Source organism: Eulemur rufifrons, chromosome 8, assembly GCF_041146395.1.
Source record: "Eulemur rufifrons isolate Redbay chromosome 8, OSU_ERuf_1, whole genome shotgun sequence".
NCBI lineage: Eukaryota > Metazoa > Chordata > Mammalia > Primates > Lemuridae > Eulemur > Eulemur rufifrons.
The window spans coordinates 12552605-12564628 of NC_090990.1; positions in this window are offsets into that span (position 1 = coordinate 12552605).

The following is a 12024-nucleotide window of genomic DNA, read 5'->3' on the forward strand; positions in this document are numbered from 1 at the left end:
GCAGAGGGGAGATGGGCAATAAAATTGTTTGTTTGTTTGTTTGTTTGTTTTTTGAGACAGTGTTTCACTCTGTTGCCTTGGCTAGAGTGCAGTGGTGTGATCATAGCTCACCACACCCTCAAACACCTGGCCTCAGGAAATCCTCCCGCCTCAACCTCCCGAGCAGCTGGGACTTGAGCCACCGCACCCAGCCAACAAATAGATTTTAGTCTGTCTGGTAGTGATAAGTGTTGTAAAGAAAAAGTAAAGCAGGGAGGGTGTGCTGTCGTATATGAAGTGGTCAGGGAACACCTGCTGGTGACCTTGGAGGTGAAGGGAAGCCACTGGGTATGGGGCAGAGCATCAGAGGCAGCCCCCGCAACTGCAAAGGTGTTGAGGTGGGAGCGCAGATAGGAAAGGTGGAGTGTGGTTGGCACTTTTAAAGACAAGGCCGGAGACTGGCGTGGAGAGAGCTGGAGAGAGAAGCAGATGAGATGAGATCAGAGAGGTAGTGGGGGTCGTACCATGGTGAACTTTATAAAAGTGCTGATGCTTGGGCCTAGGGTTGCCCAATTTAGAAAATGAAACTGTAGTACACTCTGCTGTACTGGAATTCAGATACACAGTGAATAATTTTTTAGAATGTGTATGTCCCAGTATTGCATAGGATATACTTATACTAAACAATTAATCGCTGTGTATCTGCAATTCAAATTTATTTATTTTATTTTATTTTTTAAATTCAGGATATTATGGGAGTACGAACATTTTGGATACATTGAAATTCAAATTTAAGTGGGTGTCCTGTATTTTATCTGATAACCTTACTAGGTCCCCACCCCAGAGATCCTAATTCCATTGGCTTGGGATCGGGCCAGGCATAGGTATTGTTCACAAGCCCACCAAGTATTTCTAATGTGTGCCCGGAGTCAGGAACACTGATGTAGGACCTTGTCTAGTTGGTAAGGGATATGGATGGAGAGTTGTAGGGGGGTTTGGGCAGTGAATTGACATGACCTCACTTTTTAAAAGGATCCTGCCGTGGGGGAGGACAGAGGAACAAGAGCAGACTGAGGCAGCTGGTTAGTTAGAAGTATAGTCCAGGGAAGGGGCCTCTATTTGTTGAGCACCTACTATGGCTAGGCACAATAAGAGTGTATAATGGAGGCAGAGGTTACTAGGTCCTGCCCCAGACCTACCCAGTTTAGAGTTTCTCAGGGGTATGGGAGCCTAGGAATTTATATTTTTAACAAGCTCCCTTTGTGATTCTGATGATTAGTTGGGTTGAAACAACTAAATTGTTGGATTTAATTTTCCCAGGACCTATAGCGATAACCATGAATATTGTTTAGGGTGCATTATCCTTGTGACTGGCTCTATGTGCTTTACATACATCCTTTATATTGCTTAATCCTATGCAGTATATACCACTTCTCAGGAGAAGGAACTAAGGCGCAGAGGCTAAATGATTTGGCCAGGATTACTGAGCTACAAGATGGCAGAGTCAGGATTTGAACCCAACTCTGGCTGATTCTGCTATCTGCCTTCTCTTAGGTCAAAATGTCAGCACAAATTCAAGGATATTTCGGTGATTTGCAGATAATGGCTCCTCAGTGGGAGAAGCTTCCTCTGCCATGTCCCATTATGTCTGTCCTAGGACTGAAGTGGAGGCCTGACCTGGCCTGGGTGTTTGTTGAATGGAACTGAATTGTAAGAGTGATATTACTGAAGGCAGCCCTGTAGAGTATCCTTATGATGCTCTTGTGCTGAACTTGAGACTGAATGAGGCAGGGGGCCATTTATGGCCACTACTTCTTTCCTAACTACACTCAGAAATAAAACCAGCTCCCATGGGGAGGGACTGGACACTCCCTCAGAGGAAGGCCAGGGCAGAGGGTGCTACAGACCGTGTGTGGTTACCATGGGTGTCACATTGCTGAACAATATCTTGTTTGTGTTTCTAAGGCATCTTTGACCCAAAGCACTGAACAACTTCTTGTTAATTGGACCATCAACTGGAATTGGCAGAGCTAAGTGGCAGGGATTTGGAGTCTAAGCCACTTGGGTTAATATTTTTTCCCCATTGTTCTCACGTGTCAGGTAATAATTTTGTAGTCTCCTGCCTTATTTCTTACACAGAGAGTTGGGTTATGTCTTCCATCTGCTTCTTATCTAAGAATGCTTCGCACTTGCCCCTGTTCTGATATTTTCCAATATGTGAGAGGTACATAGATACCTTTAGCTGGTACATCCATGAGCTTGTGTTAAATCATCCTGAATCACACAGTGAGAAGGTTATTCCCTTCAATCCTTATTCTGTTGAGAGCACAGTTTGAGACTACTAAATCTTTAAAACTCCAACATTTACTAATCTTCCTTTTTAATGAAGGGAAAACAAGCCTCAATGTAGAGCCTATCGAAAATATTGAGTTACGATATAATCATTATGTCATTTATTTATTTAGTACACTTTTTACTTTGGAAGGATTTTAGATTGACAGAAGAGAGTACAGAAAGTTCTTATCTAAGAACCATATACCCTTCACCCTGTTTCCCCCAATGTTAGCATCTTATGTAACTGTCGCACATTTGTCCAGACTGAAAAACCGATATTGATACATTACCATTAACTAAAGTATGGACTTTATTTACCAGTTTTTCCACTAATGTCCTATTACTGTTCTAGAATCTCAGTCTAAGGTATCACATTGCATTCAGGGTTTTTTTAAAATTTATTTTCAGTATTGATTTCATTTTATATATTTTTAGTACTTTCTATAATGGCATATGATCCTGGTTTTCTGTTTATGGTTTTTGTTTACGGTTTTTTGTTCTTTTAAAACATGAAGCAAAGTAAGAGGATTTGAAAAAGAACAATAATAGTAAGAGTGGTATGCAGGTATGGCAAAAATTCTCAATTCCCTCTGGGTTGGCTTTACCTATCAGAAAATCCTCCCATAAGGTGAGAAGAAGGTCACCAGCCACCCTGGCAGTCTTCCCAGCCACAACAGTTTCTCCCACTAGTCATCAGAATGTATGTTTATGGCAGAATGGCTTGTCTCGTGTGAGTATCACACGTGGACCAACATAGAAACCTAAATCATAATGACACCAATGACTTACGCGACATAAAATCCGGAGGTGGGTGGTTCCAAGGCTGGTTCAGTAGCTCAATGATGCCAGCCAGGACGTAAGTGCTTTCCGTCTTTCATTATCCTTAGCATGATGACTCTTGTCTTTGTGTGTCATCCTGTGGTCCAAAGATGTCTCCCTCTGCTCTGAGCCTCATATCCTTCAGTAGTGGTGTTCAAAAGCAGGAAAGAAGAGAGAAAGGGGGTTCTCCTATTTTTTCATGGGCTTCTCTCCCGTGGTCAGGGAGAAATATTTCCCAGAAGCCCCCTTGCTGGGATCACATGGCCACCTCTGGCTGCAAGGGAGTCTGGGAAAGCAAAGATCAGACAAAGGGGATTGGCTAAGACCCCAGTGGGCGGGAACAGTCCAGTCCTAAAATTGCAGAGCTCAGGGCAAGGGTGCAAAATGATCAATAAAACATATCCTAACCTCCACTCTGACAGATATACCTTCAAAATCACCTGGAACACCATGTTTGAATTTTGAATCCTTCAACTCTTTAGAGCTCCATGCCAGGATGTGGCCCCCAGCTTGCTGCCCATCTTCTTTCTCTTCCCATCCTCAGCTCAGCTCATGCTACGTGAGGTCTCACATGCAGGAGTGTGGATGCTCCAGCCCACCCATCTGGGCTCTGTCTACCCCTCCCACAAACAGCTGCCTCCTGGCCACTGCTCGAATCTAGGAGTGTGCATACCAGCTATACCCTTGGGAGAATGGGTTGGAGAAAAGGCTCACTCCTGCAGGCTGGAAGTGGGCTTGAAGCTGTTTGGACAGAGAATTTGGTGGTCCCAGGTGTAGGCTCAGGTGGGACATCCTCTTGGCCTTGTAGACTCTTCTCTCCATTGAGATGGGCATGGCTAGAGAAGGGCCAGAGTGGGGCCCTCTCAAGGATGGGCCCCGAGCAGAGACTGCTCTTGCTGCACAGAGGAAATCCGGTTTCTCTTAAGGTAGAAGGTGGAATGGCTGTCAGCAGGCAGCCCTTAGTGTCTGCCTCAGTGTAAGCTCAATGGGGCTGAGACCCTAGGACCCAACCCAAATGCCTGGTATATGGTAGGTGCTCAATAAATACTTATTGAATGAGTGAATGAATGAATATCACTATTAATGTCATTTGAAACTGTCCTGCATCCCATCACACAGGGATGTTGGAAACCAGAGTCTAGAAGGGAAACACTGAGGAAACTAGTTTGTCATCCGTGGCAGAGCCACAGCCCAGAACTCTCAACACTTTCTCCCCTGGAACCCCGCTGCCCGCCACACCCACCTCCAGTGAACACGTCTTTTTCATGCACACAGCCACAGACTTCCCCATCGGAGTCTGCTGACAAGGGTCTGCCGTTGCAGTTTTTGACTTTCGGCGCTGCTAGGGAACTCTGAGCACACCCACGCCAAGCCCTCCGGGGCATAGTGGACCTCCCCAGACTGGCACACGGGTCCTTGCGGTCAGGGCCAATCAGCTTCCTCTGCTCCCCCTGACAAATCCCCTATTCAGACAGGTCCACTCTCTCCCCCACATATGCGGTTACTTTCCAGTCTCTGTGCTTTCCTCACTGTTCTTGCTGTTGGAATAGTGTCCTCATTGTCCCCGTTCTTTCAGGCTATTCAAATCAAACTGGCTTCAAGGCCCAGCCAGTTCCCACGTCCTTCCTGAGGTTCGTCCGGGCCACTCAAACCCCCTTTCTCACATCTTTGCACACACCAGGTCTTGCCGTGGAGCCTTCTTCCATTGAACATTCAATAGAGGCCCGTAGGCCTTACTGTGCACCCGGCCCTGTGTTGGGGAAGGGATGGGGAGGTAGCCACCTCACCTAAAGAGAGGGATATTGAAGGATGTGTCAGGCATCCTCATGGACAGACAGGCAGGACAGGGATGGCAAACAGCCTGGTCTCACTTTGACTCGAGATTTTGAAAGGCAGAACCTGAGGCTTCTCTCTTTGCCTCTCAGAGGCCACGTGGCCTCCCTCATGGCTGCCTCTCCGGATCATGTTGATTAGTCACTTTCTCTCACATCCAGCTTCCTACTTCTAACATGCACCTGGCTCCTTATTGGCCACCCCAGAGTTCACGCTACAGGACCTTGTAACTCAGGCACTCACATTTGAGTCAGGGCTCCTTTGCTTGTTAGTGAAACGATGGTTAAGCAAAGAAAGGGAGTTTATTGGTTCATATAACTATTGAAAAGTCCAGAGGAAAGTCAGGTTTCAGGGTCTAGGCGCTGAAATAATATGATTAGGAATCTGTCTGTGTCACTGGGCTCTGCTTTCCTCTGGGTTGGCTTCAGCCATAGGAAAGTCCTCCCCGTGGGGTGGCAAGATGTTCACCAGAAGGCCGGGCGCGGTGGCTCACGCCTGTAATCCTAGCACTCTGGGAGGCCGAGGCGGGTGGATTGCTCAAGGTCAGGAGTTCGAGACCAGCCTGAGCGAGACCCCGTCTCTACTAAAAATAGAAAGACATTATATGGACACCTAAAAATCTATATAGAAAAAAAAAAAAAAAAAAAAAAAAATTAGCCGGGCATAGTGGCGCATGCCTGTAGTCCCAGCTACTCGGGAGGCTGAGGCAGTAGGATCGCTTAAGCCCAGGAGTTTGAGGTTGCTGTGAGCTAAGCTGACGCCACGGCACTCACTCTAGCCTGGGCAACAAAGTGAGACTCTGTCTCAACAAAAAAAAAAAAAAAAAAGATGTTCACCAGAAAGTCTAGATGAACATTCTACCAGCTTAGCAACTCTGGCAGAGAAAACACTCCCTCCAGATAGTTCTAGCAAGATTCCTGGGTAGAGCTGTCATTGGCTTAGCCTTGAACATAACTCTGTGGCCAGGGGATGTGATGTTCTGGTTGGCAGGTTTGAGACACATGCCTTTCCCCCAAAAGACAGGTATAATATTATTACCGTCAGAACCCACTTGGACTGAGATTGGGTGGGGAGGAGGCAGGCCCCTCAAAGAGAGTCCCGATCAGATAGGAAGTTCACCTTGAATTAACTGTGGCAGGAGTGGGAATTGACTCACAGACCTGCTGCTCACATAGGTTCTCTGCAGGGTGACCAACTATTAATATTACCTGTCTGCCCAGTGCCTCTCATTTTTCTGCAAACAGCATACTGCTTTGCTTGAGGACCATCTCCCCAATGACAAGATTCTATTGGGGATACCAATCCCAGCCCTGCTGGTGACAAAGGAGAACATGTGACCCAAGAGGACGAGTCAGAGTCCTTCCTTGAGATTTTTCATCATTTCACCAAAGGAAGAAAGTCTGATCCTTTCTTGCTGGAGGCGAAGCTGGGAAGACATGAGTGAGAGCTGGCCAAATTTCCAATCTCATGGACAAAAGCTGGTCAGGGAGAACAAAGCCCAAATGTGGAGAGAAAAGGAGACAAAAATGGAGAGAAACAGTCTTAATGAAGTCCACTGACTTAGTTTCATTATTGCCAAGGCCTCACAGGAAGCTGCCTTTGCCATCGTTTGGCCAAACAAGCCAATATACTCCTTTTTTTTTTTGCCTAACTTGGGCGTCTAGTGTTTCCTGGGCACGTCTTCTGTGCCAGGTACACTGTGCTAAATGGTTTCTACAGATGATCTCTTCTGATGCTCACAACTCCATGGTTACTTCTCTCCCTCTGAGGTTCAGAGAGGTTGAAAGACTTAGTCACACAGCTAGTAAGTGGCAGAGTAAGGATTCAAACCAGACAGTCTCCAGGACAATCCACAGCCCTGAAACCCCCAGTGTGGTAAGCGTGACCGGAGCAGGCATCCCAACGTGGCATTAGAGCCGGACACCAAAGTCTCAGGCCAAGCTCTTAGACTCTATAGTATTGTTATAATAGAAGTAAAAAAAATTTAAGCTATGAAGTATGCACAGAAAAGCACATAGAAGCTGTAGGCACTGTTTATAAATAATTAGAAAGTCAATACCCACCTGTGTAACTGCCGCCTAAGACAAGAAATAGAACACTACCAGCATCCCAGAAGCCCCTCCACAGTCAAAACCTCCTTCTCCTCCAGAGAGTAAACCCTGTCTTACGTTACTACTCAAGTTTCATTTAGTTTTTCTGATTTTAGTGCCTATGTATATGCCTTGTTTCCCTAGGTAGGGTGATGGTGATGGGGGAGGGGTGGTAAGGAGTGTCCCTTAAGAGTGTCTTTGCGGCCCCCGCCTTGTCAGGCGCTCACGTTTGCTGATAGGGTGACTTGAGAACCGTGCCAGGTGTCGTAAGCATCATCTCACTGAATTGCCATAAAATCTCAGTCAGGTAGGCCTGATGACGCTGTGTTTCCAAACAAGGAAAAAGTCAGGTTCCGGGAAGGCATATCCGGTACCTGAGGTCACACAGAGCATAAATGGCAGAACTTGGCTTTGAACCCAGGTCTGTCTTGACTTGTTTCGATGGGGGGAGGGGAAGGTGGGGAAAGAAGGGAGCAAGGTGGGTGGGGGGTAGGGATGTAATAGCAGGATGAGGAGGAGGCTCTGGGGCTGGACTGGCCTGCCAGGTTTCAAATCCCAGTTCCTGACCTTTCTCTAAGCTTCAGATTCCTGCCTGAGCAGGGGTTTGAGCTGATTGGATGAGGTAACACGCAACGTGCCCGGCACCGTAAATGACCGTACTAACCTTGTGGGGTTGTTGTGAAGAATAAGGCAGTTAGGCTGAGCACAGGAAGGTCTTAGAACAGTCCCCTGCGTGCGGTAAGCCTCAGTGAGCGCCAGCCACCGTTGTTGTTATTAATATTGTTGTTGTTTTCCCTCAGCCCTCACGTTCACGGGCGTGTGGGGAACTGCAGTCGTTTGGGAAGCTGCTGTGGCTACAGCTGTTTGCAGACCGTTTTCTTCTGCAGACTGACTCCAGTGAAGGGCTCTGGCTGGGTGTCTTTGGAGAACTAGGGCTTGTTTCTGCTGGGACCGTGAAGCCGCTGGAGTGGAGACTAGCCTCCTCTGATGGTGGCTGGCCTGGCCCCCACGCCATGTCTTCTGTCTGTTCCCACAGCTGGGCGGAGCTGACCCTGGGCCTGCCATGAGGGCAGCCTCCCCACAAGGCCAGGCTGGCCCTCAGGAGGGTGGGAGGCCGTGCGCAGGAGCCTCCTGGCTCCCTGGCCTGTAGCGTTGCATCTTACCTGGGCTGTGGAAAGGCGGAGGCTCATGGTGGGATTTTCAGCAGCTGGGACAGCTCCCGTATTAGGTCAGGGGTATTGATCGCAAGCAACAGAAACTGACGCTGGCTGTCTGAAGAAAAAAAAATTAATTATAGGGAAGGAAACTGAGGCTTCACTGAATCAACAACCAGAGGCGGAAGGACCAGAGCTGTGGGGATTATGTTGTCTGCTGCGGCTGCTGCTTTCAAACATTCATCCTTCCTTTCACCACGAGCTCCAGATAGAAAGTTCTGGAAAAGAGCGTCTGACTGGAATAACTTAGATCATGTGATGGCCTCAGGTGAAACAGGTGGTGAGTGAGGGAGGACCAGGTGCCCCAGTTGGTGGAGTGGTGGCTGGTGGATCTCTCCCTTCAACAAGGTTAGACATAGGGCAGTTTCCTCAGAAAGGGAGGTGGCCGGGGGGCTGCTAAGTACAAGACAGTCGAAGGAAAGAAGAGGAGACAAACATCCATCATCGTCCTGTCCTCCTGGGGCAAAAACAAGCTGTTACAGTGGGTCCCTCAAGTGTCCCGAAAGATAGGCTTGCTTCTCCACGCAGACAGGCTGCTGAGAGGCAGCGTGGAGAGCGGAAAGTACAGGTGTAGCTTTGGAGTCAAACAGGATCTCGGCTCAAATTCACGTACCTCACCCACTTGCCCGTGACCTTGGGCAAATGCCTGAACACCTTGAGTTTTAACTCTTCAATCTGTGAAATGGGGATAATCATTCAGCAATTCTCATATGGTTATTGCAGAGACTAATTTAAGAACTGTAGGCTCCATCTATGAAATATTGGGCCTTTGGGGGAAATCACAGGGCTTTTCTGAGCCTTGATTTCCCATCCACAAAACGGGAAAAGAAAGTAGGGCCTAGTCTTGGGAGTCAATGAGACTTGATTTTGATCTGAATGTTGCTACTTCTCTGCCGCAAGACCCAGGACAAGTTATTAATATTTAGCTGAACTTGAAGTAGCCCAGCTTAATGGGTATAGTGCAAGGGTAGGCACAGAATAGGTCCTATATTGGTTTCCTAGGGCTACCATAGCAAGGGGACTGGCTTTAACAGCAGAAATTCATGATCTCACAGAGTTCTGGAGGCTGGAAGTCTGAGATCAAAGTGTCACCAGGGTTGGCTCCAGCTGAGGGCTGGGGAAGAGAATCTGTTCCACCCCTCTCTCCCAGCTCCTGGTGGTTTGCTGGCAATCTTTGGCCTTCCTTGGCGTGTAGATACGACACCTGACTTCTGTTTTCACCTTCACGTGGTGTTCTCCCGGTATGTCTTCACATCTTCCTTCTAGCGTGTCTGTCTGTGTCCAGATGGCCTGTTTTTTATAAGGACACCAGTTATATTGGTGTCTTTATAAAATGACCTCATTTTAACTTGATCACCTCTGTAAAAACTCCGTTTCCAAATAAGGTCACATTCTGAGGTACTAGGGGTTCAGACTCCAACATATCCTTTTTAGGGGGACACAATTTCAACCCATAACATGTACTCGGCATCTGTTTGTTTTCCTTCCTCATCAGATAAGATTGAATACCCTGCTCAGTACGTGGCACAGAGCAGAACCCGTCAGTAAATATTTGTTGAATAAATGACTGAACAGATTCTAGATTCCATGGAGTTCTGAATTCTTCAGAGAATTCTTTACTAACCACAGACATACGCCCCTGCCCCTTTAAAAAAGTGATTTCAAGATACTCAGAAAAAAATACAAACTTCATAAGAACAGTTCCAGGCAGATTCAAGAGCTTGGGCCTGATTTCTCTGTTTAATGTGCTCTATGCTGTTCCTATAGTTGGAAAAATTGCAGAAAAGTCCCTCATTCCTAGAAATACTCTGCTTTGCCACAGACAAAGGATTAATTGTTTTAGCAAAGGCTGAGAAACTCCCTCCAGTCATTTGAAAAGAGGTTTGAACAATGAACAGGGGGTCCCAGAAATAAATCAGGGATATAAGGAGAGGTAAGGAAGTGGCTGGGGAGATGGGACAGGCGTTCCCATAACCCTCTGCCCCAGGCACCTGCTAAATCAGGAAGCTGCAACCAAACGAGGCAATGCCAGCCCTTCTTGATTCTTCACCCTTAGGGGCAGGGGCCCACATACCTTGAGCACTTATGATGTGCCTGGAATGTTCCATCTGGTACAGTGAAGTGGCTCAGACCCCAAACTCTGGAAAGACTCCTGCAGTCTACTCTTGGCCCCACCACTGCCTCGCTGTGTGATCTTGGGCAAGTTACTTAACCTCTCTGTGCCTGAGGCTCCTCACTGATAATTTGGGGGTAGCAACAGTACCTACCTTATAGCCTATGTGACAATATATATAATACACTTTGCCAGTGCACTCAAATAATGTCAGCCATTATTGTTATTATTATGCCTTTGTTAAAGACCCCCCTGAAGCTGAGGCTGGTAATGGAAGAGGTGACCTCTAGTGCCCAGGTTTGAATAAATGAGTCTGTTCTCGTTATTCCTGTTGGGGCTTTTTGGATCGCAACCTGTCTTCCCCTTTCTTTACCTCCATATGATCCTAAGTGCTCAACCACAGATGATTTCACTAATCCCCCCAGGAACCTTCTGAGATAAGTATTGTAACCTCTGTTTCTTTTTTTTTTTTTTTGAGACAGAGTCTCACTCTGTTGCCCAGGCTAGAGTGAGTGCCATGGCGTCAGCCTAGCTCACAGCAACCTCAAACTCCTGAGCTCAAGGGATCCTCTTGTCTCAGCCTCCCGAGTAGCTGGGACTACAGGCATGCACCACCATGCCCGGCTAATTTTTTCTATATATATTTTTAGCTGTCCATATAATTTCTTTCTATTTTTAGTAGAGATGGGGTCTCGCTCTTGCTCAGGCTGGTCTTGAACTCCTGAGCTCAAACGATCCGCCCACCTCGGCCTCCCAGAGTGCTGGGATTACAGGCGTGAGCCACCGCGCCCGGCCGTGTAACCTCTGTTTCATGTGTAGAGACCTGAGACTCAGAGAGACGAGGTGACTGGGAAGTGGTGAAGCTGGATTCAAGCCGGGTGTGTCTGACTCCAGGGGTAATGAAGAGGGAGGTGGGTCTGATGAGGATGGAGCTTGGCCTCCCCTGCAATTCCTCTTCGTCCTTAGGACCTCTGCACACACTTCCCCGCCGGATTGGCCTGCCCTGGACATCGCTGCCCACTCTCGACTGGCTTCTCCACCTGTCATCAAGGCTGGCCCCCTGCTGGCTGTCACCCTGAACAGGCCCCAGGGAACCCATTCATGCAGGGGGTCAGTGATGGATGATGAAGGCAGTCCGTCGGTCTGGACACTGGCATCCCGTCCAATAGCACCTTGGAGCCTCGGAGGCCATGGGAGGGTGCCCCCCTCCCCCACCGCAAATGTGAGCAAACCAAGGCTCAGAGAAGTTATGCAACTTCCTCCCAGCACGCGCTGGGGCAGCGCTTGGCCTTGAGCCGCAAGCTGGCTCTCTGGCTTCTCCCGCTCTCATCCTTTGCAGCACTGCTGTTTCCTCTGCTCCCTTTCAGGGCGGCCTGGGCTGCCACTGGCCTCTGGGCCCTCTGTTCCCACACCACCAGGGGCAAGGAGAGGGTCAGCACCAGCTGGGCTTCAAAGGGGGTGCTAGCAGCAGTGTCAGAACACCTTTGCCCAGGGGACCGAGGGCATGTTGGTTGGGGACCCATCACATGCCAGGAATGATGACAGGACATCCACTATTATAGGGGCCTTTCTGATTTTCACAACCTGAAGTCCAGGGAAGTAAAGTGACCTGCTTACGGGCAAGGAGGGGGCAGGTGAGGTC